This window comes from Mustela putorius, unplaced genomic scaffold (genome assembly GCF_011764305.1).
Source record: "Mustela putorius furo isolate JIRA1106 unplaced genomic scaffold, ASM1176430v1.1 tig00003859_pilon_pilon_pilon, whole genome shotgun sequence".
Taxonomy (NCBI): domain Eukaryota; kingdom Metazoa; phylum Chordata; class Mammalia; order Carnivora; family Mustelidae; genus Mustela; species Mustela putorius.
Genome location: NW_025422011.1, coordinates 33,569,015 through 33,592,350, shown reverse-complemented (window position 1 = coordinate 33,592,350; position 23,336 = coordinate 33,569,015). Strand labels below are relative to the sequence as shown.

Here is a 23,336-nt window from a genome sequence, read left to right as displayed (position 1 = left end):
CCAGAAGTCAGTGTGCAATTGCTAGGGGACTGATATGTGAAGTTCCTAGCAAAGGAACAGCTCTGCAAAGGACACAATGGCTCCTGACATGTCAGATACCAGCATGTGTCCTCGTGCCCTGACTCTAAATACTACAGAGACAACTCTATGCCCAGGAAGAATAAGGCTCCTCTGAAACTTTATTTTTAATTTTTTTTAAATTTTTTTCAGTGTTCCAGAATTCATTGTTTATGCACCACACCCAGTGCTCCATGCAATACGTGCCCTCCTTAATACCCACCACCTGGCTCATCCAGCCCCTCACCCACCTCCCCTCCAAAACCCTCAGTTTGATTCTCAGAGTCCACAGTCTCTCATGCTTCATCTCCCCCTCCAATTTCCCCCAACTCACTTCTCCTCTCCATCTCTCAATGTCCTCCGTGTTATTCCTTATGCTCCATAAGTAAGTGAAACCATATGATAATTGACTCTCCCTGCTTGACTTATTTCACTCAGCATAATCCCCTCCAGTCCCGTCCATGTTGATACAAAAGTTGGGTATTCATCCTTTCTGATGGAGGCATAATATTCCATTGTATATATGGACCATAGCTTCTTTATCCATTCATCCACTGAAGGGCATCTTGGTTCCTTCCAGTTTGGCGGCTGTGGCCATTGCTGCTATGAACATTGGGGTGCAGATGGCCCTTCTTTTCACTACATCTGTATCTTTGTGGTAAATACCCAGTAGTGCAATTTCAGGGTCATAAGGGAGCTCTACTTTTTTTTATGAATTTTTTTATTTATTGGACAGACAGAGATCACAAGTAGGCAGAGAGGCAGGCAGAGAGAGAAAGGGAAGCAGGCTCCCTGCTGAGCAGAGAGCCTGAAGCAGGGCTCGATCCCAGGACCCTGGGATCATGACCTGAGCGGAAGGCAGAGCTTAACCCACTGAACCATCCAGGGGCCTCGGTAGCTCTATTTTTAATTTCTTAAGGAATCTCCACACTGTTTTCCAAAGTGGCTGCACCAACTTGCACTCCTCTGAAACTTTTAACCTTGATACACAAGAGGAAGTTTTGCTGTTCACATTATTTCTCTGGTCTACAAGCCTATGTTAATAATATTTAGAAAGAGGAAGGGAGGAAGAGGAGCGTATCTGCTGTGCAGTTGATATTTGTCTGGGCATGCTGGGGAAAATCTACCAGGAAAGCAAGATAATTCCAAATTTTATCTAGAATAGAAGCTTCTAGAACTAAGGAGTCCATGTTTATGCCTAAAGACTGTGAGTCTCCTGAAAATGTATGCAAAAATGTGTGTATGTCCATTTTTCTGAGAGGAGGTACCAATACTTTCATCAGAACGCCAAGATGGTCCACAATCTGCCATCATGCCCTCAAATATTAAGCACCACAAGTACAGGGATTTTGAATTTTAAGTCATTTGTGGGGCACAACATTCTAAAATTAAGTAGAATAGAAAAATATGAGAGTCTAACACTTGTCATAAAGTGTTAATATAAATTATTTCTTCAAATGTATGTGTGTCTGTGTGTGTGCAGCAAGTTTATTCATCCTGAGGTCAGGGTTAAAAATGTTTGAAAGCCACTGCTCTAAGGCATGAGAAATGGCTCTATACAATTTTGTAACATATTAAATCATCATCCATTGAAAACAATTAGGTGATCTGTGGTTCCAGTGGGCATTCTACTGTTTGGAGTGACACCTGATCCACCAAAATGAAATTGCTATTATTAAAGAACTGCAATCTGCAATCCTCAGTAGTAAAAGTATGTCTTTGTAAGGTCCTATTGATCTTTAGATCAACAACTATGAAGAAGTCGCCTCTGAAAGGACACTGTACACTGGGTGTCTCAGAGAAAATGTAAAATACTGAATAAAACATTAAGGAAGAGAAGAGGACAAATATTTCCTGGGAGGATAGAATTCTCTAAGCACCTTAGAAAGATATTCAGGAAGGAAAGCGTGTAGAAACTCACCCCTAAACCTGGTACAGCAATGAGGTTTAGAAAAAATATTATTTCTTTTACACAAACCAGACAGAAAAATATGGTAAATTTGCCACGACCGCCTGGGTGTGAGGGTGTCACTTTAGTCCCAGTTACCAGTGTCTGGTACTGTTCACTACCTCTTCGGGGCCTCAATACAAGAAACGTAAATGGTCCAGACACCGAATTTGGATTATTATCTAAAATGTTACTAAAACACTTTACAGATTTGAGTTGTCCCAATCAATGCAAAAATTTCAAAAGGTAACCCTACGTTCTACACAGCCAGACCACTATTCCTCCCCAACCCACAAAAGACCAGAAGTTACCCTCTCAGGCAGGTACCTTCTCTGGCTTGGGATGCAAGTATATCTGAGATCAAAAGTGAAGCACCATACTGAGTTTCTGCAGTCATCATCCCCTGCTTCCGTTCCAGAGTGCCGGGAGCCGGGCTTATAGAGAGCACACAGGAGACCAGAGCTGTCTCACTGGAGAAGCTGCCACACACACACACACACACACACACACACACACACCAGATGCACAGATACTGACATATAAGGATTTCTTTCCTGCAGTCCCCAGAAAAAAAGACTTAGATCCTCACCAGGTCGCCTTGACTAGCTGACATACAGCCTGTCATACAATCTTGATACCTCATTCTTAAATGAGAAAACACAGGCAAGTACAGCTAGACATTTTATGCAAGACACGAAAGTGAAAGAAAACAAAAACAAATGAGGGAAAAGGAACTCAAAGAAAACAGAGGGAAGGCCAGGAGCAGAATTTTGCCATATTGTAACATTCCCCAAAGTTAAAAGATATCATATCCATAAAATAAAAAGCTACAACAAAAGAACATTCAGAAACCAAAGGGAGTTCTTAAAATCCTTTAAAAAAAAAATTAAAAGAGTTAGAAGGTAAATTTGAGAAATGTCTTAGAAAATAGACCCCAATGACAAAAAGATGGAAAATGAGAGTGAATGGATGAGAAAAATTAAATGATATGTCCAGGAGGTCATGAATAATGAGTTCAAGTGAAAAAAGATAAAGAAATTGAAAGAGAAGAAATGATCAAAGAAATAATACAAATAAACTTCTCAGGAGTAAAGAACATGAATTTCCAAATTGGAAGAGTCCACAGAGTTCACAGCAAAATTAGTGAAAAATGATCCACATCAGTAATCATAAAATTTCAGAACACAAAGATTACAGAAAAGAAAGGTTGGTAAGGAACTGCACAATGGGGTGGGTGGGGAGGGAGTCAGGGTGACAACACCTGAGCTCACTGATAAGTATCAGCCTCACCAAAAACCTCACCAAAAGCGGGACAACCAGACCCGTGTCTGATGATGTGGTGTGATGCTCATTATGTGATACAATAGGAAATATACAGCACCGCCTGTCAAGTATTATTATTTAACTGTTGAACTAGAATTTAATTAAGCCTAAGTCGAAATACAAGTGATTTTTTTTCAACTGTTATATTTTTCAGGACCTTAAAATTTCATTTGGTTTTCTTTATGTCCTCTATTCTATCTGAGATGTTCTATTAAGGGAAATATTAAGGGTGAATCATGTCATTTTAGCAATCTTAAGTATAATTTTATAGATTTCTCTGTTGCTACTAACTAAAGAAAAAAGCCAATAGCAGGAATTTTTCTGGAAAAATGAATTGCTTAGGGACATAGGCAATTTCCCATGAATTTTGCTGAGTGACCAGACAAGATGTGTCCTGCACTAGTGTCTGATGTTCAACAAAGGCCGAATGAATGAATGAATGAATGAATGAACGAATGAACAAATGAACACACGTGTATATGCACGTCCTACAAGCTTTGAACAAGGAGCAGAATGTCTACTACTTTCAAAAGTGCTAAAGAGGGGAAGGCCCTAGGGTTACAATCCCCTAAGAAAAGAATCCCTAAAAGTCTGGGGCCAGGAAATGTTTCAGGTGATGATTATGGGACAATGAACCACTGCTGTCTGGCCAGTTCACCACTCTGACTGGAGGACAGTACGTGAAAACTAAAAGGAATGTTTCTCAATATACTGATGATATAAACTGGAATGAGTAAGTTGAAGAGCCGTCCAGAATCTGTTCTCCCTTTGGTGTTCAGCCCATCCAAGAAATGTCAGATCTAGCCAGAAGGATTTTATGACTGAATGATTTGCAAAATTTATAGAAAAGACTTCTTTTATTTTTGAGAGACACCGAGAGTGAGTGAGAAAGAGAGAGAGCAGGTGCACAAGCGGCAGGAAGTGGGGAGGGGGCAGAGGAAGAGGGAGAGAGAGAACCCTAAGCAGGCTCCACGCTCAGGGCTCAACTCAGAGCTCAATCTCACAATCCTGAGATCAAGATCTGAGCTGAAACCAAGAGTTGTATGCTTAACTGACCAAGCCACCCAGGTGCCCTTAGAAAAGACATTCATATATCGATATCAAGGCCAATCTTGTTGGGGGAAGGGGTGGTGTTTGAGAGCCATCTTGGAACACTGCCCTGCAACTTTAAAGTTGTTCTCTCAGCAGGACTGATCTCTCTTGCCCTGGTCTGATGAGGCCGTGAGTAATCATTTGGGAGATAGTGTATCTGAATAAGGTAAAGGAGTAAGACGGAGACTAAACATGGACCCGGAGACTTGATGAACCAAACTTTCGGCAAAAAACAGGCTATACTACTGGGTATTTACCCTGAAGATACAAACGTAGTGATCCAAAAGGGGCACGTGCACCCGAATGTTTATAGCAGCAATGTCCACAATAGCCAAACTATGGAAAGAACCTAGATGTCCATCAACAGATGAATGGATCAAGAAGATGTGGTATATATACACAATGGAATACTATGCAGCCATCAAAAGAAATGAAATCTTGCCATTTGCAACGACATGGATGGAACTAGAGGGTATTATGCTTCGCGATATAAGTCAATCAGAGAAAGACAACTATCATATGATCTCCCTGATATGAGGAAGTGGAGATGCAATGTGGGGGGCTTGGGGGTAGGAAAAGAATAAGTGAACCAAGATGAGATCAGGAGGGAGACAAACCATAAGAGACTCTTACTGTCACAAAACAAACTGAGGGTTGCAGAGGAGGGGTAGGGAGAGGGTGGTGGGGTTGTGGACATTGGGGAGGGTATGTGCTATGGTGAGTGCTGTGAAGTGTGTAAACGGGGCAATTCACAGACCTGTACCCCTGGGGCTAATAATACATTATATGTTTATAAAAAAATTTTTAAAAAAGAAAGATATGTAAAGTACAGAGGAAAAAGAAAAACAGGCTATACATCCTACAAACAGGCAAGAATCTTTTCACCTTTAGCCTTAAGTAATGGAGCGCCCATAAAACATCAATACCAATAAAGATAAACTGCTCTAATTTTGGAGTGCAACAGGACAGCAAGAGATTTGGAGAATCTACCTGCAAATGCTTCTTTATGTTAAAGAAAGTCCCCTAGTAACTCATGGAATAATCACTTGACATTAACATAATCATGTAATTTACTTGGCACTTAACTAACAAGAATATGTGTAAAAAGAACTCAGGGAGGTTATCATATCCCCTTAATAGCTAACTCATAACTAAAATAATACACAAACAGAGACTAAAATAAATTTTAAGCTTCTATAGATTAAAAAAGAATATTTGATGTATCATCCTTCAGTGAGCCACAAGAAAAGATTATATGATCAATTTAGGTTCTAAACAACATTTTACAATGGAAAATAGATGAAGCAATTAAGAGCCCCTAAAGAATTCAGTTTTATACCTTAAGATAGGAATTGGATTAAATTATATCAATTACTTGAGAAATGTGTACATTTTTCAATGAGTGTATTATTTTAAAACTGACCTAATTTACTAATGAAAGAACAAGAGGCTTTTCATCTCTCCTTTTCCATAGAGGTTTTTGTGGGTTTTTTTTTTTTTTAAATAGTTCTCGGTTTCTTGACTCTGTGGTATAATACAGTTTTACATTTTCTGCTTTATCTGCTGAAGCAAGATAACTCGGTAGCTATTGTCCAAGTAGATTTTCATTTCACCCAGACCATAGTTTTATACAAAGTAAATTTCCTAACTTCAGAGAACTTAACTATTCCTAATGAGAAACTCTTTAGGCAATGTCAAGAAAAAAAACCCATGAAAGAAATTCTGCTCAAGTACAGTATGAACAATTCCTTACTAAATAGCTTTTATTCCCCCACCAACTTCAGTGCATTAAGCACATTCCATGCATATCCTTCTATCATTGTATATTTTAGAATAAAAAATATATATAATTCTACAGGCCTAAATCACTTGCTATTTTACTTTTCATTTGTTTCAAATGTTTCACAACTTAAGTCTGTGATATTACAAGCCCCTCCAGAAGACTTAAATAGTATTAAAATGCCGCTTTCAATTTAAAGGGCAAAATATCTGGAAAATTAAGGTCACAATGTTATACAGCCTAATGGAGTATGGATTTCTACTTGAAGTACCCCAACCAGAAACTTCAACAATCTTAAATCTGTCTCTCCTGGATATAATAAGTTTTAAAGCTTTGAATGAATTTTCAGAATATGTTTCACATCTCTCATAACTTCAGAAAAGGATGCAGCAGAGAAGAGTCTCTATAATAATGGAATTTTTATGCAGTACCAATAAGTTACAGAGCCTTTAAAACAAAAGATGAATAGGATCATACTTAGAGGAGGAAAAATAACGGGCATTAGAAGCTTTCTTTGTCAAAATTTTTTCTTAGGCTCCAACATATTTTTCAAAAGATCAAGAAAGAGGTAGATTCTTTGATCCAGGATGTTACAAATGCTATAGAACCATGATTAAATCACTTGTTAATTTTCAAACGTAAGGTTTTTCAGCAGTTCTATAGCTAATATGGCTAGTTCCATATTCCATTATAGCACCTAAGCCATTTTTTTTCAGGTAGGGCACTACCTGGAAAGTATTGAAAGATCAAATCACATGGAACATGTACAATATTTGAAACAGGGAAAAAATGCAAAATGCATTTCAAAAAATTTGCTTTTACAGTGTTCATCTAAAACAATGATTCTCAACCAGAGATGATTTTTGTCCCCTGGAGGATATCTGGCAATGTCTGGGGTCATATTTAATTGTCACAACTGGGATCGCACTAGTGGCATCTGAGGATAGAAGCCAGAGATGTCGCTGAACATCTACAATGCATAGGACGACCCCTCAAAAAGAATTGTTCAGTCCAAACTATCAGTAGTGCCAGGGCTGAAAAACTCCAAAACAATATCAAGCACATAATTCAATGAAATCAAACTTCTGAATGCATGAAAGAACCTTAATAAACAAAATGATTTCATTTCCACCTTTTAGAGCTTCTTATTACCTCCTTCAATTTGATGCTGCTGAATACAGACTCTATATCTGTTCTCAAGGTCTTCTTCTAGTCATTTATTGGATCCCGACATGCTGTCGCATATGACCAAATGAAAATTACATAAAGGATCTTGTCCTATGACATGGATCCAAGGAATCAAAGAGAGGAACACTACATTGACAATTGAACCATCACTCAAATTAGCAGATGAAAACATTTTCAAATGCCTTCAGTGATTAATGGCTCAAAACCACATAGTTTTTAACTATGGGAATTACAGCACTACTACTTTTCTCGGCCACATTTGTTGATAAAACAAGGTATTTCAAATTTATAAGACTAGGAAAATAAAACACACAGTCTTTAGAAATACTCATCATGTAAACAATGTAACTAGAAAAATTTAATAGTCTCCTGTCACATGATCTTTCTAAATAGTAATCCACAATTATCATGTCAAAATAATCTTAAGGGAATTTTGAAAAATCTAGGGTCCCCAGCTTAATCCAATATGAAAACTGCCTCCAGAGCAGAAGTTAGATTTTTTTAACCCAGATTTATATGTGGTCATAATTACTATGTAGTCAGAGATTGATCTTCATTAACAAATAGCTACTGTGATGATTGTTTCTGAAGAATTCTGAATGAAGGACACATTTCATTTTTTCCTTATAACTTTTTAATATTTTTGTTTTTTTATAATTTTATATGAAAAGTAAAGAATATATTTAAGGAAAAAACCCTCTGATAATTCATATACACTCATTAACTGGTACAGAATCATATTCTATCCCAAGGCTAAATTTTAAGAACAACAGAGCTAATCGTAAAGATGTGGAATTTCTAAATGATTTCTCATTTTAAAAACTACCACTTATAAAAGGAGGAAGAAATGAATTTAACTGAGACTTGTAAAGAAATGCTTCTAGCCAAAACAATAAAGTTAATTACAAATACTAAATCAATTATAAATATTTACACATACTTTGTTTTAACTGTCCTTGGAGATACACATTTCTATAAGAAATATATCACCACTTGTATATTTAAAATATCACTTGAGATAATGTTATTTCAGTTAAAAAAAAAACCCTCAGAATTATATCAACTAAAGTCATGACATGGGTCTTACAGTCATATGTTGAAGAGCTATCTAAAAGCTGTTCAAATGTTTATTCAAATAGAAGTGAAGGGCACAACTTCTCGAAGGGAAATAGGTTTTAATAAAAAGTTATAAATAGGAAGTTGTTTACCAAAAGTATAGGTCCAAATGAACCAATGAATAACGAAATTCTATATGGAACTATTCCAAACTCATTTAAAGTCACATTCACTTGGAAAACCCAAAACAATCAAAATAAATACATTACCTAGACATGCTTTCAAATCTATTTCTCCCCGCTGGGTATCAACAACCAGAGAGGGTGCTGATTTGTTCTTTTCATTCTTTTTTACGGCTAAATGAGCATGCAAACCTTCAAAAGGGAGGCAAAAATGGAAATGACAGCACCACTTATGAATCTAAAATAATCTCTGTGAATCAATGTCACTGAAATGGGCAAAAAGACATATAGACATCCCAAACAACTCACACCCCTTTGTAAGAAAATCTGAATTTAGGAAGACTAACATTACAAAAGATTCTTATATATATTTATATTTCAGTCCCTGGATACATCTGTTTAGAAATCATTAACTACTTTTGAAGAGCAATCAAGCAACCAAAAATTAACTTACAAATTCCTTCCAAAATTTTTCTTTGGAGGCTACATTTGCAAGGGATTGTGTCAGGCACAGCAAGAGAAGCAAAGACTTACCCATCACAGACTTTGGCCTCAAGAAGCTTATAAGTAGCTGGGAAGATAAGACATGCCTAGAAATAACTTCAAAACAAAGTAAGAAGGGAGAAGTGCCTCAAGAGCAGTAAAAATAAAATGTCATAAGAAGTGAGAAGAGAAAGAAGTGACATACAGCTTGAGGGATCGGAGAAAGATGCTGAGATTTGATGGGAACATTTGCGATGGGCCTGGAAATATGCATGACCAGCTTGGAAGAAGGTAGACACATTGCAAGGAAAGAGAAGTTAACACAAGTGAAGGCAGACATATACTCATCTAGAAGTTCTGTTGGTTAACACAGAGTACTGCCCGAAGAGGAATAACTAAAGATGAAGGAGGACATTGAAACTAGGACCAATTTGGAATAGCTTGACCATAAGGCTGAGAAGTCTGGACTTTATTGAGTAATTGGGGAGCTGGTAAAGATTTCTGAGCAGGAAAAAGCATCATCAAAGTTGTGCTTTAGAAAGATCAATCTAGCAGTAATTGAAGTAACTGAACATCAATCAAATGCAGATGATATAGCACAGTGAATATAATGTAAGCCTGCAGGAATTCAGGAATTCATTTATAAAAATGTAATTTATATGCATCTTTTCAGTAACACAGCTCTATAAACTGTCTTGCTCATAGACTAGTACCTAATTATATAAGCATCTAAAAAGGTCATAAGTACTATAAAATGATATCACAAAACCTCTTGCCTCTGCCTGGAAATCCTTCCACCCCCTTTCCCTTCCGGTAAACTCCTTATCCTGTAGGTCTCGGTTTAAATGTCACTTCCTCAGAAAGGCCTTTTTTTAATCACTTATCCAAATTAGGTCTCCCTGTGCTTTTTTCTTCATTGCACTTAACACAATTTATAATTACATATTTTGGTCAGTAATTGATGAATGTCTATCTTCCCCACTAGATTAGAGAGGAAGGACAGTACTGTTTTTACTCATCATCATATTATCCAGATATAAAACAGTACAACACATAGTAGGCACTTAACAAGTATGTATTCTCTGAAGAATGAGTGAAGAAGAGGAGGAGATTTTTTTTTTAATTTTTTTTATTTTTTATAAACATATATGTTTATCCCCAGGGGTACAGGTCTGTGAATCGCCAGGTTTACACACTTCACAGCACTCACCATAGCACATACCCTCCCCAATGTCCATAACCCCACCCCCTCTCTCCCAAGCCCCCTCCCCCCAGCAACTCTCAGATTGTTTTGTGAGATTAAGAGTCACTTATGGTTGGTCTCCCTCCCAATCCCATCTTGTTTCATTGATTCTTCTCGTACCCACTTAAGCCCCCATGTTGCATCACCACTTAGAGGAGGAGATTTTAAGGTCATGGCTGTAATGTCCCTCTGCTAAACTGGCAAAGATACTTTCTTTCAAAGAGAAAATTAAAAGAATTCTTAAATGTCAATTAAGGAAGGCCACATTCCCATCTTCCAAAGTTAGAGTAAAAGTCTATACTTCAGGGGTGCCTGGGTGGCTCAGTTGGTTAAGCATCTGCCTTCAGCTCAGACCATGATCCCAGAATCCTGGGATTGAACCCCATATCAGGCTCCCTGCTCAGTGGGGAACCTGCCTCTCCCTCTCCTCCCCACTCATGCTCCCTCTTGCTATCTCTGTCTCTGTCTCTGTCTCTCTCTCTCAAATAAATAAATAAATAAATAATCTTTTTTTAAGTCTGTACTTTTTTAACATAAAGTAAATCTTAAACCAAGTATTCAAGCCAAAATATACATTCCTACTCTTCATATTTTACAGAAATAATTCACAAGGCAACTACTGAGCAAAATACAACAGGGAACAGAATCTGAGTACAGGGTAAGCATTCTAAGTCAGATGTTAAGAAGGTGACTATACACTTGTGACTCCTTGGATCTATGCATATCATGTTAGAACCTCAAAAAGAACTTCAACTTGCAACATGAAAGATTTTATGTAAACCTAAATCATCACTGTAGTAGACAAAACCCTCAAAGAAAGATGGCTAACTTCTTCCCAAATATTTCATTTCCAAATAATAAATATATGGCTTTCAATCCCATGCTACCTGACCTTTGTATTTCACACCACAAACTTGGTATGGTATTTTCTTCATATAACAATAAATGTATGGAAAGTCAGCAGTATAATGAAACTTAAGTTATAGAGATCTAGAGAAGTCCAGAGGAGTTCAACATGTAGTATTTGAGGTCTTTTTCCAAGATGAAATTCTTTGCAAAAATTTTAATGTTGAAAAATCACTCAATTCATTAGTATATGTGAACTATAAAGGCCTAACCAATTGTCAGTAAAGAACTAGAGAAGTCGGCTTACCCCTGGAAATGCTGGGCTAACTTGGTGCAATGGAGTACCTGCAACAAAAGGAAAAAGGAGATTCCCATCATCCATCGGGGGTGTTTGTTCAAGAAATTTTGCAAATCAGATGTGTTATATAAACTTAAAATGAAAAGGAAAAAGGATCAGCATAGATTTGCTCAAAGAGGTCGTTATTTTTGCTATAAGGAGACATCTATGTCCCTAAAAATCACTAGACTAGAAAAATCACACACTAGAAAACACGGGACTTATGAGGGAAATGCAGTTCGGGACACAATACTCAAAAACTTTGTGATACACACACAAAAGATAGAAACCTAAGAAAAATGGTAGCCCAGCTTTATATATGTTAAATGGTTAAGAAATACATAAGTATATTACCTTATTTTTTTAATTAAATTTATTTATTTTCAGCATAACAGTATTCATTTTTTCACCACACCCAGTGCTCCTTGCAATCCGTGCCCTCTATAATACCCACCACCTGGTACTCCAACCTCCCACCCCCCCCCCCCCGCCACTTCAAACCCCTCAGATTGTTTTTCAGAGTCCATAGTCTCTCATGATTCACCTCCCCTTCCAATTTCCCCCAACTCCCTTCTGGTCTCTAACTCCCCATGTTCTCCATGCTATTTGTTATGCTCCACAAATAAGTGAAACCATATGATAATGGACTCTCTCTGCTTGACTTATTTCACTCAGCATAATCTCTTCCAGTCCTGTCCATGTTGCTACAAAAGTTGGGCATTCATTCTTTCTGATGGAGGCATAATACTCCATAGTGTATATGGACCACATCTTCCTTATCCATTCGTCCGTAGAAGGGTATCTTGGTTCTTTCCACAGTTTGGCAACCGTGGCCATTGCTGCTATAAACATTGGGGTACAGATGGCCCTTCTTTTCACTACATCTGTATCTTTGGGGTAAATACCCAGGAGTGCAATTGCAGGGTCTTAGGGAAGTTCTATTTTTAATTTCTTGAGGAATCTCCACACTGTTCTCCGAAGAGGCTGCACCAACTTGCATTCCCACCAACAGTGGAAGAGGGTTCCCCTTTCTCCACATCCCCTCCAACACATGTTGTTTCCTGTCTTGTTAATTTTGGCCATTCTAACAGGTGTAAGGTGATATCTCAATGTGGTTTTCATTTGAATCTCCCTGAGGGCTACCTTATTTTGAAAAAGACCTGAAGTTTGCTTGTGAATGTGAGTGTTGGGAAGGCCGGAGTTCATGAGCTAAATTGCTAAGCCGCAGAGCCAAGGCTCTCGGAAATCAGAGCGAATCAGAGCGAATCAGAGGGAAGGGGTGTGGCAGCATCCGCTGGTGTGTGTGGCTCATAGCGCCCCGAGTGAGGTAGCTGGGAGACATCCCAGGCGTGTGGAGGTGCCGTTTTGTACACTCCTGCACGGCTCAGTTCAACTAGATGCAGTATTCTGTGGTTCACCTGGTATTTCTTGCTGACAAAATTGTGCATAAGCAAATACAAAGCTCATTTATGCTCAAAATGTTTCCTAATATATCAGCTACTCTGCAGCAAATTCAGGTTTTCAAAACAAGCGTTCAGTTCAGAGCAGAACTATGGCTTTCACTCATATGTGGAATTTAAGGAACAAAACAAAGGAGCACAGGGGAAGGGAGGAAAAAATAAAGTAAGATGAAATCAGAGAGGGAGACAAATCATAAGAGACTCTTAATTCTAGAAACAAACTTAGGGTTGCTGGAGGGGAGGAGAGGGTAGTATACTGGAGGGAAGTGTAGGGAGAAGGAGTAAGCGGGTGATGGGCATTAAGGAAGGCACGTGATGTAATGAGCACTGGGTTTACATGCAACTGATGAATCAATGAACTCTACATCTGAAGCCAACATTACGTTATATGTTAATTGAATGAATATAAATAAAAATTTTAAAAATATCAGAACTATGTGGATATTTAGGATCAAACAGCCAATGCCAATGGGATAGTGAAATCATTTCCTGTTGTTCAAATGTCTTGAGCTCAATGGAATCACAAGATTTTGAGAAATCACAGGGTCTCTAATAGAAAAAAGTCACAATTTCTAAATAGATTTGTATGAATTATATGGCCATCCTCCAGGAAATGCTGGGATCTGCTTGGTTCCATGAAAGTACAATCTTTTTCATAAAATCATTGCCTTTACAGCAATAAGTATGTAGTGACATAAAAGTTAAGCATCACTGATAGAGGATTTGATCAAACCTAGTTTTTGCTCAGGAATACTGCATCTCCTTTTCCTATCACCATCAGTATCATCATGAGCACACCTGCTCACATTTTCTCTCCCCCATCAGCAGCCATTACTTATGATAACTGAAACCAAAGGCAACAAACTGGCATAGCTGAATTCACAAAGCTTAACAAAAGCACTGCTTTTGTCCTTGATGCTAGTTTCTGGGTTGGTATTGCCACAATGGTCGTGTAGTGAAAACAGTGTTTGCAAACAGATCTTTCATCTGGTTTTAATTAGGAAAACACAACCTCTAGGAGAAATGTCTGAATCTCTCTTTATAGCATTTATCAGGCATCATCTGTTCCCCAGGACCGCAAGCATCAGGAAAAGTCCATTCAGTGCTTCATGCAAAGTTAGGACTTATAATCTCTGTTGAATAGTTGACCTTACTTGATTTGTTTTGCTATTTATCCCACATAACTTTATTCCCAAAATATTAAATTCAATTTTCAAAACCAACATAGTCACCAGTCACCATCAATGGAAGATTACTTTTTTGTTGTTTTATAGTTACTATAAAATTAAAAGATGACTCCTGCAATAAAATTTGGAAGAGTCCAAAAGGTGTGAAATGAAAACAGAAGTTCATAACATCTCCATTTTCCACCTCAGAGACAACTACTTTTAATGGTTCTTATGTAACATTCTAGAATTCTTCTATGCATTTATATGAATAAATTATGTATTATTTTTAGTAAATAAAATAATATTATATCTAGTCTCATATAACTTACTTTTTTGTCTAAATACTATAGCTTGGCCTCTTTCCCATTATCAGTACATAAATTTTTATATCTTTTGTTTTAATGGCTATATAATATTCCAAGGTACATAAGAACCTTAAGTTACTTTAAAAACTCTTATCAGTAGTCAAGTAAATTGTTTCCAAATCCCTTCTCCTTTAAGCAATGCTATAAAACAATACCCTTTTACATATATTGTTGTACTCTCAATATATTTGTAAAATATATTCTTAAAAGTAGTATTGCAGAGATAAAAGGTATGAACATTTCTAATTTTGACAATGCCAACTTGCCCCCCAAAAAAGGTCCAATAATGCCTATTTTGCCATACCCTATCATTAAATATTTTCAAACTTTCTCATCTGTATCAATTTGATAAGTGAAAAATGGCATCACCTTTTAAATTTCTACCTCTTTAATTATAAGTGAGACTATTTTTTCAAATTTTTATCATTGCTATCTTTCTGTAAAATATTCACTTAGATTATCTGTTTTTACACTGGGTTCTTTATATTTCTCATTAGCTTACCTATCTGTGACCCCCGAATGTTAATAATATCAACCCTTCTTCTGTCAAATAGATGGCAGTTATTCTCCCCTACTTGAGTATTTGTTCATTGATTCTTATCATGGTGGTTTTGCCATGCAAAAGCTTCTACTTTTTCCGAGGTCAAGTTATTAATCTTTTCCTTTATGGTCTCCGGGCTTAGAGTTATGCTTAGAAAGACCCCCACATCCCAATTTCATAAAACTATCTGCCCATATTTTTTCCTTAAAATAATAATAATAATAATAATAATAATAATAATATATAAGAGTCAATTTTATTGATTGCTCACTCCAGGCTGGGCACTGGTTGGAGCACTTCACATACATTACTGCATTTAATCCTCGCCACAATCTCGGTAGGTTGGTAGTGTCATTATCTCCATGACACAGATGAAGATTCTGTGACTACAGATGAGGTTTAAACTTATCTAAAGTTACACAGCTTGTATGTGGCAGTGCCAAGATTCACCTCAGACCAGCAAATTCATCAACGTTAGGCTGGATCTACTGACTCTCTCTCCACTAAGAAAAATGAGTTCAGGGGAGCCTGGGTGACTCAGTGGGTTAAAGCCTCTGCCTTCAGTTCGGGTCGTGGTCCCAAGGTCCTGGGATCGAGCCCCGCATTGGGCTCTCTTCCTCCTCTCTCTCTGCCTGTCTCTCTGCCTACTTGTGATCTTTGTCTGTCAAATAAATAAATAAAATCTTTAAAAAAAGAAAGAAAGAAAGAAAGAAAAATGAGTTCACCCATTTATATATAACTTCACCTCTTCTATCTTCCTCCACCTTATACTTGTTATAAATCCTCTCTCGCTACTAATTGTATAGTCCTTACATTTTCTTCTGTTTTCATAAAATGCAGTTATTTATATTTGACTTAGTTCAGTATTTTGAGTGGATTCCACATGTCCCGCCAATCCTTTCAAAGAGTATCTGCTTCTCCATTCCTAAGTTCTTTTCCCTTATTTGTCACATAAATAACTAATTTGACTCACGAGGCAGTTTTTTAGGAACCAGTTATTCAAGAACCAGTTATTCAAGGTTCTTGAATACTTGAGAATATTGTTTAAATATAAACTATAAACATAAACCATAGCTTGACCAGGTATTGGGTCTTCCCACACATACCCCACCAAAGCTCTAGAAACACTTATCCATTGCCTCCTAGCTTTGACTATTCACCATATTTGAGGCCACTCTGATTTTCCACCTTTTGAGTGACTCACTTTTTCTGCCCAGATGCCTATAAGATTCTTAAACTTGAAGCACACTAACTTTACTATCTTGTGCTTACTTGCTGTTGATCATCCTGTTTCAGTTTTTCCTAGAAAGCACATGTGCCTTTTTGATTCTACCTACTACGAATTTCCTTAATTTCTAAAGGTTTTTTTTTTATTATTATTACCTATCTAAATTTTTTTCGGTCCATCGGTTCTGCTCTCTTTATCAGGCACACCTATAATGCATATGTTGGATCTTCTCTGCCTGTCTTTATATCTAAATTATATTTTACAAAACTCTTAGTTGCAAGCATATGGTAGAAGCCTAATGTGAACTAGCTCAAAGAAAAGCAATGTATTAGAAGGATACTGGAGTACCTCATCTATCTTTAAGAAATGCATAAAAAGCATCAGGACCTTATTGATAACACTTGAATGTCACTATCACCATGCCTTTTTGTCTCAACCAGGATGGTTTGTCTCCTGTCTTTTTTTCTGCTTCTACATGTTGACTTGCTCTTACTATCATAGACAGACCAGCTTCCGTCATGAGGCAGGGAATGTGGCTGCAACAGCTCCAAAGCCTCATAGCCCATGATTCTCATCTCTAGAAGGGAATTTCCTTCTTTTCTTTAATTCCAATTTTTAAAAACTCTATGTTCCCTTCATATTATTTGAGTGAACAGATATGCATTTTTCTGGAATTTCTGTTTCCCAAAATAATTTTTTCCCCTGAAATAATTCTCTCTTTTTTTAAAAGATCTTATTTATTTATTTGACAGAGACAGAGACAGAGAGAGAGAGAGAGAGACATCACAAGCAGGCAGAGAGGCAGGCAGAGAGAGGGGGGAAGCAGGTTCCCCGCTGAGCAGAGAGCCAGGTGTGGGGCTTGATCCCAGGACCCCGGGATCATGACCTGAGCTAAAGGCAGAGGCTTTAACCCACTGAGCCACCCAGGCACCCCATCCCCTGAAATAATTCTTAACATGAAATGCACTTTTTCTGTATAATTAGAGTAAAGCAATTTGGCCAACTTTGGTTTGCTAATTTATTTCTTGATTCATTTGATTCTGGTCAACTTCTGCAAAGCTTACTTCTTCCTTTCTCCCCTCTCATTTCAATACAGGTTAGAAGCCAAATATTAAAAAAAAAAAAATACTGTTCTCTTATCCTTATTTTCCCACTATTCTGAGATATGGAACTAGCTCCCTTTGGGATTTTCCAATTTTTCACATGGCCTGCTCCAACTCCTAAACCTCATAGAAGGGACACTCAAAGCCTTCCACTTCCTTTTAGTGAAATTCACACTCTTTTTATAGACCAGAGAAGTGTGTATCAGTTTTTAGCATCCTCCTAGATTTGATCCATATTTCACTATACTTCTTAGATACCAGTCCATGCCTAGAACTTAGCCATTTCCTAGTTATGCAGAATTTTTCTTTGTGTTTAATTATGCTTGTTGAGTTTTTAATTATTTCCATGATGGGGAGTATGGTTAATATGCCTTTACTTTTTAAATATCTCCTGAATCTTTAGAAGTCATTATTACTATTAAAATCTACTTTGAAAAACTTACAATACATTCACTCATCAAATATGCATGGAATGTTAACTATGTGCAAAGCACTTTGAAAGGCATGGAGGATATATCAGTGAAGAAGACAGAAAGAGTTGGTACCTTCTAGGAACCTACATTATAGTGAGGAAGCCAGGTTTTAAACAAATAATCACAAGGATAATAGATCAATAAGTGAGTAAAGGGGTGGTTGCTAAAGCAGAGATTAAATAGAGTGCCCACAAGGTATGGATTAAATTATTTTAGCTAGAAATCATGCTTCTCAGTATGGGGAGAGGCAAAAGGGTCCTTGAGTCCAATTTTATTTTGTAAAGTGTCTCTTGGGTTTGCCTCCCTTAGTGACAGACTGCACGATGAGTAAGTACCCTATATCTGGATGTAATAGAATTTTTCTTTAGCTGTAGAACCTAAAAATAACTACCTTTCTTCTTGGAATGCAAAGCCCATAGGCCTTCTGAGAGTATTCCTTGAGATTCAAAGTTAAGGAAACCTGTTGGGGTAAACATGACATGGCCATGACTGAAGTCTTCTGGCAGAAAGGGAAGCAAATGTCACTGAAAGAGTATTTGCTAAGCAGGAGCTGTCTTAGTTGGTGACTCAAGCTCAACTCAACCCAAGCGCTCATGAAGGAAGAGTGACGAATGGCTCTAGCCTAGCCTATAACCGCCATAACACAAGATTATGTGTTGGGGAATGATGACTTCGTGTATGAGTGTCAAATACTGACACATCCTGTAATTTGGGCAGGTCATCACAATGTCAGAGATGATTTCCCCTTTGGGGCTATGCAGGATCAGTCTTCAACAGCAAATCTTTATACAGCTGTATTGTACTTTCCAGATTTCCAGTCCCTCTCTACCTGGCACCCGAAACTAACACTCATTTGGAAACTTCAGGTTCTCAGACAATATATAAAGTGAAGGGAGAGTCCTCATCAGGGAGAAACTGAACTTTTTGACAATAAAAACATGTAGAAAAAATGAAATTAAGTTATATTAAAAGAGATATGACTACATTGGGATTTCTCTTGAAGAATGACACTTGAGCAGAGATCTAAAGGACCATGAGCAGTTAACTAGGGGAAGCAAAGAATGTGTTCCAAAAGGAGGATCCAGGCAGGAACATGGCAGACCTGAGGAAACCAAAGGAGACCAGGACGGCTAGACTCTGAAGAAGGGCTATGCTGTTGTCAGTCAAAGATGATGAGGGAGGCCGGGGCCCATCTCGTAAAGAGGCTGGTAGTCTACATTAAAGATTTCGGCCTTTATCCTAAGAGCAATGTAAAAGTAATATGTAAGCTCTATGACACGATCTGATCTGTCTTTGTAAAATATGACTTTATTTGCAGGATATAGGAGAATCAAGGGCAGAAACCAGTAGGAGAGCGGGTTGGGAAGCTATTTGAGGAAGAATGGTTGGGCACAAGCAGGTTTGTAGATTAGGTTGGTAGGGAAATTCCCATCAAATGTCTTCTTTCTCTATGAAATAGCACATGGGAGAGAGAACTCACTTTGGACATCTATGGATTGAAAATAGAGAAGTAAATTCAATCCCAAAAGCCTCTTGGAAGAAAGTAGGCACTTTGGCCTTAGAGAATTGCACTACAGACTTAGAAGGGAATTCTGGCACTTGTGGATCCAGTGTCACATGGTACTGCTAGGTTAAGAATTCTATATTATTTTGTCAAAATAAATCAAAGTTTCAACCAAGAGATTAAAAGCTATATAAAGAGATCCAGCTTTTGCTTGCCCTTGTACAGTATGTGGATGTACTCTTCCTAAGAATCACCTTCAAGCAACTTCAGATGAAAAAAGTGAGAGAACTTGGGGAATACTTTTTGCAGTTGACCATCGATAGACCCTGGCTAGACCACAAAAAAGAGGGCCTTATTAAAAGCATTCTTAGCTGATGGCCCTTTCACCATTAACCAGTCACTTAGGTCAAAAAACAAAAGATAAACGCTATTCCCCAGGTCTGGTGCCACCATCAACATGGAGGAAATGATGAAAGCCCCAGATTATAGGGGAAATTCAGCAACGGGTGCCTTTGGGAGAAGAAAGCTGACATTCTGTCCTCAGCCCTTCAAAAACATATCCCAAGCAGAAAGAGATCCAGGATCAAAGCTATCTTTAAAGGACCAAAAGATCTCAGAAGCACTGCTGCCTGCAGGTGTAAAAATAAAGTGACAAAAGTATACTGACAGACCAAATTAGTGATCCCTAAACTTCCTTTTAGTTTGGCCCACTACTCTTCCTATTAAGACTCTAGAAAGTCCTTGAGAGGGCACCTCCAGTAGTGCCATTTATGAAAAACCAAGCCAACAGAGAGAACACCTAGTAAGATAATTAGTGGATTTTAGGAGAGGAAAAAAAAACAACAAAGTAGTGAGAAGTACAAGGCATAGATTCACCACCACCTAATCACTGCTACATGGAGAATATAGGTCTTTACTGTGAATATAGGCAGAGGTGAAGAAACTTCACATTTTTAACAAAAATATCCCTACTCCCACCTCCCTGGAAGTTATAACCCTCTACTTTTGCTGTAATTGGGGTTTACCTATGGGGTTAATTTCCCATTGGATGTAAGCCTATGACTATTCCTACCCTGCAGGCAGCATAAAACTGAGGCAGAAAAGAAATGCCTTCTGCATCAGGAAGCACAGCTTCCCAGCAGGAGTCACAAAGCCCTGAGTTCAACTCTCAGTCCAGCCAAGCACAAGCTATACTACCCCGGGCAAGTTACTGAAACTCTTTGTGCCTCAGTCATCTTGTCTGTAAAAGGGGATTCGAATCTGCCTTATAAGATCAAAGGGAAATGGATAATATATACGAAGTGTCCTAACACAGTACCTGGCATGTGTTAAATACACAGCATGGGAAAGGGACTGTTAGGAATCACCAGTTCTTCCCTTCATGCTCAGTGGCCTCAGGTCTTAGGTGTGACTTGTCTCCCTGGAAACCCAATATCCTATCTGCTTCTCTCTCTCTCTCTCTCTCTCTGTCTACGCGGAAGACTCTCTTGTTCCTCTCTCTTCCAGCGGTCCCCTGAATTTAACGTCTTTGGTATCCAGACCTACAAACTCTGCTGACCCACCTAGCTGTATAACTTTCCTCCCTGGCCTGGCCTCTTCTGTGTGTCACCATTCATTTCCCATATGACACATCTGAAGTCCAGTCAGATTGTTTCTGTCCATTTGAAGGCTGCCTAAAAGACTTTATTTAACCTATAGGAGTCAGAACCATTTTTTTACCCAGAACTAACATTCCTGGTTAAACTACTCTCTTCTCAGGACTGTGCTGGACTCTGCAAATAACTACCCAGATTCCTCCAAAATATGACTCTCCTCTTTTCCAACCACAGAGGTTGCCTGAAAATGTTGCTTCTAAATGAAGCCTCCTGGTTTCTGCATTGTAATTCAATACCTTGTTATTTCTAAAACAGGAAAGCTGAGAAATAAAAGTCTCTGGGCATACTTAAAAAAAATCCTCAGACCCATATTGTGTTAAAATTACCAGAGAGTATCTATTAGTGAACACTAAGTAATTTCACTATTTCATTACTCTCAGAATATATTCTACGTCCTTGAAGGAATTAAATGGGAATGGGAGAGTAGCAACCCAAAATTGGTTTAATATTTAATGTGTGGTTAGTTTAGAGGCAATAAAGAAAGGTCAAGGTCATTAGCCTTTTCTATACCAGTTATCATTTCCGAGGATATCTTTTTTTTTTTTTTTTTTTTTTTTTTTTTTGGTCCCAGGATGTCTTGATTAAATTTGGCAAATACAATCTATTTAGCCGATATTGGGTCCTTTAATAGTCATATATCCCTTTATTACTATAAAGATGACTCTTTGATTATGTTTCTAATTCAAAAATTATTCTGCTACCCAAGTGTCTTTCACAGCATACTTCTTTAACTTAGTATACTTGCAATTTTGCACTTCCAAGACCAGGAAGCAGACAATACTGACATTGCCAGGTGCTAGACTGACCTCTAGTGGAAATTAAAGAAATTACCAAACAAGCTTTTTAGAGGGTCTCTAGTAACAAAGTTGGAGCTGTCAAACTCAGGACATTGTTAATAATATTAAAGAAACACTGATAATACAAATTTACTTGGGGTTTCTTAACCAATTCAAGTTAAAAAGAAAAGAATAGGATTAAGAGCAGAGAATCTGATTCATAGCTCACTTCAGTCACTTCCTGCCTGACAATGTTTTTCTCAGTTTCCATCTGTAAAATGGAAAAGATTATATTACCCTATCTCGCAGAGCTGACGTGAGGATCAAATAAGTCAATACATGGAAAGTATCTAGAACACTGCGTGGTACCTAGTTCAGTGACATAAAATGATTGCTTATTATGATTTGTAGCTGGAACAACGTAAGGTTGAAGGCATAGCCTAATTTCAGGGGATATGAAGAAAACAAAGAGTCCTGGCAGGAGTGCATTTCAGAATAAGGCTATAACAAACCAATATACGACCAGTTCAGCTAGTCCTCCCAATTTCAGAAACACAAGGGCTATGCTTGTATATATCAGAATGGGGTGGGGAATCAGATGCAAAGGAACTCTAGCAGATGATCATTTTGTGGGAAGGATGGAAAGTCTTCTTGTGGTCCCAATATGGGCATGATAAGTACATCACACACTATCTTTTAAAACAAAAACCAAGCTCACCGGGATCTTTCAGGCTTTGAACTCCTCTTGACTCAATGTCTGTAGCACATACAATTAGCACTTAGCTGCCCTCTAAATCATCATCAGCCTCAGATTCTCTGAACCACATATGTGGCGCTTTTCTCCAGCTGACTAATTCTTTTATTGTGCTTCTATTACAGAATTCTGAACTTCTAAAAAAACAATATTCCACTGCTTCCAGAGTAATATATCTAATTAACGACTAAAAGATGCCTCCATACAAAGTTAATAAAATAATTTCCACTTCTTGCTCCAAGGAAAGCCCAAATCAGCAATTATTTTCAGCTGACAGAAATGCCCATAAAACTGAAAAATGATCTATAATTCCAAGGTACTTCTTTACCGCAAATAATTGCCATCCAGAGCAAAATGGCTTGTTTTCTCATAAAACAATATGATCACTCTAATAAAATGAATATAGTTCTTAGTTCTTTCCATCACTGTCCTGAGGTGCCCTAATTCATTTGCTAATTCAAATATTTTATTCTGTGAACACACCAAATTGAAATTAAAAGTTGCAATTGCATTATTCAATACAAACATGAACCCATTAAAATGACATAAAAGTTCCTATAAGATCTTATTCATAACATCTACATGTATTTACAACAAGAGACTAAAAGGACCAATTTACTTAACTGGAGTCATAAATTGTGGGTAATGTTTTATATATGCAAAACCACAACTCAGAAATAATTGTAAAAATGAATACTGCAATTTGGTTAGGTAAATTCTAGGAAAAAAAATCATTTAAAGTAACCAAGAAATGTAACATTATTAAAGCAAAT

The 23,336-nt window shown here is 37.6% G+C and overlaps 1 protein-coding gene across 9 annotated transcripts in view; it reads right to left on the bottom strand.

Annotated features, from left to right (window-relative positions):
* STK33 (serine/threonine kinase 33) overlaps positions 1-23,336 on the bottom strand; it is a 156,310-nt gene that overhangs the window by 105,550 nt on the left and 27,424 nt on the right. For 5 of the 9 annotated variants that reach the window (XM_004751914.3, XM_045065855.1, XM_013055788.2 and 2 more), the window contains one exon: positions 11,506-11,543. The exons of the other annotated variants lie outside the window; for them this stretch is intronic. The gene's annotated coding sequence lies outside the window, so the exon portion shown is untranslated. The remainder of the gene's footprint in view (positions 1-11,505; positions 11,544-23,336) is intronic. 9 annotated transcript variants of the gene reach the window in all.